At 36.4% G+C, this 6,388-nt stretch overlaps 1 long non-coding RNA gene across 1 annotated transcript; it reads left to right on the forward strand.

The window, feature by feature from the left end:
- Window positions 1-282: 282 nt before the first annotated feature.
- Window positions 283-4,551, forward strand: LOC306995481. Its single transcript, XR_013796868.1, has 5 exons — window positions 283-1,466; window positions 1,688-1,798; window positions 1,898-1,941; window positions 2,584-2,647; window positions 3,741-4,551. It is a non-coding gene; the product is annotated as an uncharacterized lncRNA (long non-coding RNA).
- Window positions 4,552-6,388: the final 1,837 nt, after the last annotated feature.

Raw genomic sequence — 6,388 nt, forward strand, 5'->3', positions numbered from 1 at the left:
CGGGGTTAAAGAAAATCCTGAGCGTCCTCATATTCTCATCATTGTGTTGGCGTTCAACTTGTAAATATGATCTTTATGACATGACTTGAATGCACCAATAGCTCTAGCTTAATTAGGGACAATCCATACAAACACTCTTTGCTAAAATACATTAGACTGTCACAGAGAGAAGTTATTCATCATGTATCAACGCTAAAGGCCTAACCACTGCAGTCAACATCTTGGAGTCTATCTATGCTGTTAAATAAAAGTCTGTAGACAAGAGTTAGGGATAGAGTTAGGGTTAACCTTAACCCTTAATTTCTAACCCAGACCCGGTTTCACAGAGTTTAGATTAAGCCAGGATTAGGCCTTAGTGCATTTAATTAGCTTTTAAAAATGTGCCTTAGAAAGAAAAAAATAAACATTACTGGTGTGCATCTTGAGACAAAACAATGGCACTGACACATTTTAATATATGTCAGTGCAAGTTGCTTTCAGGTAAAACAGCTCAAACGTGCATTTTAGTCTGGACTAGGCTTAAACCTTGCCTGTGAAAATGTTGCAACTTGTATAGAATTATGCCAATGTTAGCAAAGTGTTGCGTTGGACAGAGGATTAACCCTAAACCAACAGGTTGTGTAACAGTGCCACACAGGGTGAAAAGCAAGTTGACATTATTAGGCATAAGAGTGTTTCTAAGGAAAGGTCAATATTTTGTTAAAGTGCAAAAGGATCATTATGGGTCACTCTAATGTCACCATGATACCAATCCATTAGTTTTTCATGTAGGTAGGTATACAGAATTGTATATGAATAGCCTACATATGCAATGTTTGCTCTGTTTAATATATAATATGTTTGCTCTTTTAAATTGCTGTTTGGCAGAGCAGTGGTAAATATATGTTGTTATATATGGTATATATTATTTATGTTATTTATTATTATTATTATTTATATGTTATTTGTATGTTATTGTAATTTTTTTATCATGCACTGCAATGAAGACACCATTTAACCAATTGATTAAATATAAAAGCCAGCTTACAAATACAACTAAATAAATAGCACGTGTACATTTTTTTCATATTCTTTCTTTTAAAACATGTCATCTTTTCCTGTAATTGCAATGTTACCACATTATTGGCTGTCTCTTCGAGTTGTTTTGAGCATGATTGGTTATTCAGACTGTCATCCAGGAATCTGGCCAATGACAGCTATGCGCGCCTTTTACAGGTCAAGTTTGAATATTCGTCTGTTGGAGTGAGTGAGCGAGCGAGCGAGTGAGTGTGTGTGTGTGTGTGTGTGTGTGCTGCTCGGGATCTTCAGTAGGCCTCCTTCGGTTCTGTGGCTTTTACATTGTTTAAAACATGGATTATTTTGCATCGTGCTGTTACATTTGTATTTTGAGCGAGTTGCGGGATGTAAATGGACAACGAATTTTAACAACGTGTGTAACGGACATATTGCAATGCAATCTGCGGAAGGTAAATAACTTTATTTTATATAAAAATACATTCTGCTATCAAAATATAGTGTGTTAAATTGAGAATCTAATGTTAAATGCGATTAGAGCAATATCGATATTATGTCAATGTTTCAGGCTATGTGTTGTCAGCTAACTTAGTTTTTGATAAAAAAAAATAAAATAAAACTCAGCATAGAAGCTTGGCAATGAGTGAACTGAGAACATTGTGTCTTTATACAGAGAGGAACTCGAACCACATGCAGACGTTAGGCTTTTGAATATTGTTGATCGCGGGATATCGGCCTAACGTTACCGATCCGTCAAAATGATGTGTCATCATAATTTGAGCTGGTGAGTAAAATTTTGCACGCTTTTGCAAATGTCTCTTTTAGTAAGTAAATACAAATAGCTAATAATATTGCTGTATGTCTGTGTTTCCCTCATATCCAGGAATTTTGAGAATAAATATTATCCAGCCACACGATCTTCAGTTGGTGAGTATTGTCATAGTAAAATACACGTGAAATAGAGGCAGAACATATAAACTATGCTCAAAGGCACACTGGTCCAAACCCTCCAGACAGTATTTTACCTGTCTTCTTGATATGAGTTTACGGGCCTAGCTGACCCAAACATAAATGTCCTTTCAAAATGAAATTATTTTCAAACCTGTATGACTTACTTCTGTGAAACACAAGAATGTTGGGAATAAAACAACACTGGAACCCAAAACATTGGAACACATTTTATAAAAAGAAAAAAAAAGAAAAGTGAATGCATTTCTCAAGATATCTTAATTAAGGTTATACAAAATAAATTCATACAGTTTTGGAACATCATGGAGTATCCTTAAATAACGAGAGAACTCTTGGATGAGCTGTTCTTTTTAGGACATGTTTCTAGGGTCCTTTGCTAAATTAACCATGGTTTTTATTATAGTAAAAGTGTAGAAACCATGTTTTTATGGTGGATTGATTACAATAATTTATTACCATTTAGTTAGTGTAGCAAAACCATGGTTAATGTTAGTAAGGGTTCTCCAGATATAACACTTTGGGAACACATAAAAAATGGTCCTGTGACCCAGATCAATAGTCTGTTAACACACATTAACACACTTTTTACATTTTCTTAAGATCAAGCATGGGAACAATGTTTACGGAGCAGAACAGGCACCAACAAGAAACAAGTCCATCACTAGTAAGTATCCACTGCAGTTTATAAAACCGTAGTCAATTTTAAAGGCACAATGCACTCCAAAATATAAATGATCTCTTTTTTTCTCCCTCGTGCCATCCCAGATGTATATCTGACTTTCTTTCCACGGAGATTTTTAGAAAAATTATCATTAAAGAGAATCATATAAAGAGAAATGTGGGAGGAGCTTGAATTTATTGCCTAGCCCTGTTAGTTTGAACCGCGAGAGCCGTCAAAGCTTATGCTACTCCTACGTCGTACATTGACAAGAGTTACTCTTTGGGCGTAATTTGACTTGCATATGGCTGTCTGCCGGAAGCTAGTTATTTAAGTTGATAAAGATTTATGGTAGGGCTGGGGAAATCGACGCGTTAATTTTAGATGCTTAACGCATTTAAAAAAATAACGCAATTAACGCAGCACTTTTTTTGCCTCGTTTTAATGACTTCCTGTTGCGGAAAAGGCTGAAAATATGCCATCCCGCCCCTCCGTGTTCGGAGATCAGGTTTCATTCTCGCGCAGCTTTCATGAGCGGGTCTTTTCCGCGCCGCGCTCTCCATTCCGTGTGTGTGTGTCGCACTGACACACACACAATGTTGTGTCACACAAGATTGAGCTCTTTGCTCAATGTTCTGCTCCGTGTTTGCGCTGCGCGTTCTGCTCTGTCGTTAACGGCCCAAACACTCCAATCATGTACCGATCACGCACTGGAAAAGCAAAGTCAAATAACGTGAAATTTCTCAGTAGTAGTCTTCTGTGAAATAGCCCTACTGAGCTGGTATAGTCATGCTGGCAACAATGGTAAAATGACCTGCTCTGATTACATGCTCTTGTAATAATAGCTTTGTAGGACTATGTTTTCAGCCCTAAAATATGGATATGTTTCTTACTCGAACGCATCACTTCACTTCACCTTTCGCCTTGATTAACCTACCAGAGATGTGTGGAGTGCTTTTATCATGGATGGATGCATTTTTATGGACTTATCAAAAAAATCCCACAGGGAGCTACAGAATAAGAAATCTTTAAAGTCCACTTTTTTACTGTCTGTTTCCATCAGTAAAATTACAGGTTTTTTTTCTCTTTTTTTTCTCAGAATTGTGAGGCAGGAACACACAATTGCAAGAAAATATCAGAATTGTGAGCTGGCTTTTTTACTCCCCTCAGAATTCACCCTTCGAGGGAGTTTGATTGACAGGTATTTATTTTTTACATTCTATTTTTACAAAAAAATCTTTTTTTACAAAAATTACACAAATTAAACGTTGAGACTTTGTTTCATATAAAAAGTAACCTGCTCTGTCTTGTCTCGGCGTTTAGACGTTTCAGCGTTTTTTCTTTGATCCGCAATGTATTTTTCATTGCATGACAACATGATGTGTGGCGTGAGAGCGCCATGGCTTGTTGGACATAGCAACAGTAACTAAAGGGCAAATTGCAAGTTTTGCAAATTGCATTAACCATGGCTGTCTTTTAATTATCACTGGACTACTTCGCTCTCGCATCTCCCAAAAGTTATTTTTTGTTTTGTTTTCTTGATTCCATTTTAATGGTTTAATTAAATTGCTATAACCAATTATTTAAAATGTAACGATTTAAGCAAAACTTTCTTCAAAGGTTAGACCAAACTTTTATTTTGACGGATTGCCGTGTAGACCTTTGAGTCTCTCTGTGTTTTATGATATGATGATCGTTTTTCTCAAATGAAGCTAAAATGCTGCTGAAGTGACTCTCAGAGCGGCTGTATTGATGAAGTGCATTAATGTCCTCATATAGGCTAAAAACATCGCAAGCGTTATGCGTGCCTCAGTGTGTGTGTGGTAAATGAAACAGCGCGTCTGTGCCATTCATTCACAGAGACACAGAACATGCACGATTCCTATTTAAATGGTCTTTATGCGGTTTAATATTGACAGACACTGGTCTATATCGCGGTTTTATTTAAGTTTACTGACCTACTTTTCATCTAAAGGTGTAATGAAGTAACCACCGGAAGTGCGAGTGCACTGCTTGGCGATTTTGAATGTTCCAAAACCAGGAAATGAGATAAGGGCCTATTGGACTTGATAACTTGCAATTAGGGCTGGGCGATATGGCCAAAAAAAAATATCACGATATTTTTTTTTATATCAGTCGATATCGATAATTATCGATAAATGTCAAATCTTTATTTATTTCAAGTTTAAAGACAGATTTTTACTCCAACGTGAAAGCTGTAGAAACCAGAGCGTTGTGTTTTTAAACTACTCTTTATTGTCAGAACATATCATGACAAACACTTGCCAAACAGGTGAACATTCACAAATCCGAGGTAGAACATTCAAACATTTGACATTTTTTTCCTTAACAAAATAAATATTAGGAGTTAGGATGCAGATTTACTTTATACAATTTATGTTCATTAACAAAAACAGTAACATCTGTTAAAAAAAAAGTAACAACATTATTTTTATTTGGTAAAATGTAATATTCTTTAGTTTTATTAAAATTAACCATTGGTCATCCAGCATCATGCATTTAGATCATGATAACCACAGATAAAATGTAACTTTATGGTTTCTATGGTATTTATGAAAACCAGTAGCCTAAATACATTATTAAAAACTGTAATTATATTCCATTAGTCCTTTAATACATTGTCTACATTAATAATATTATACAATTCAATATATATATATCCCACGCACATTTCATGGTGCAGTTAATATTACTAGGCTAACGTTACAGTAACGTTAAATCCGTGGTAAATGATGGGAATGTGTCGACGGAGAAGCTTCTGACTGTATCGTTGCGCACAGTGTTTCTCATGTTCGTCAGCGCGGTCTCATCTGCCTTTAAACTGGTTTAAATCACTGAGACATTTGTGTTCCTCGCTGAATTCAAGCGCTTCTCACTGGATCTCGTGATTGAGACCGATCAGAGTAAACGCGTCTGCTGCTCTAGTGAGCTCGCGCTCGCGCTGCCGTTTGGACTTTGAGCCGAGCGGATAAACGGTCCGTGTGGCGCGCGCGGTTCAAATGAGATTTGTTCCGCTTTTGGCGCAAAAACATTATCGAACATTTATCGAACTCTTGATATCGTTTTATCGAGAAAAATTATATCGCGATAATTATCGTTATCGTTTTATCGCCCAGCCCTACTTGCAATTGTACCTTTATATCTCACAATTCTGAGAAAAGACAGCAAAAAAAAAAAAGAAGCCAGAATTGCTTTTTTTTCTCAGGTTTTACTAATTTATCCTGTGATTCTGACTTTCAAACAGCCAATTGTGAGTTTATCTCGCACTTCTGAGAAAAAAAAGTTTGAATTGTGAGTCGCAATTACCTTTAAAAAAAATTGTATTCCATGCCGGAAACAAGCTTTCATATGCACAGACAGCTCACATTTAACGTGCAGATTGTGCGCACACAGAAACCTACTGGAGCACAGAAAGTTAGTGTCAACACTGTCCTGTGATTTCTAAATAAGAAACTGCGTAGAAACAGAAGTTATAGCATTTCTTTATGCTTTTGAAGTAACTAAAATAGTAAAGAGACGATACACAGGTATGATTAAATCACACTAGAAATTGTTCTATCGCCAATGCATTCAAATGCAGTGCTACTTTATCTGTATCTGATTTAAAACAAGCAGAAATCTGCAAGAAATGTAACAATCCATAGACAGTATATCTGATGAAAATGAGCTGTTACGTCAGAGCAAAAGCCTCGTGGGCAGTGCTGTGACATGCTGCAGCTGTGCTCA

Source organism: Phoxinus phoxinus (assembly GCF_949152265.1).
Source record: "Phoxinus phoxinus genome assembly, chromosome: 3".
In the NCBI taxonomy this organism is placed as follows: domain Eukaryota; kingdom Metazoa; phylum Chordata; class Actinopteri; order Cypriniformes; family Leuciscidae; genus Phoxinus; species Phoxinus phoxinus.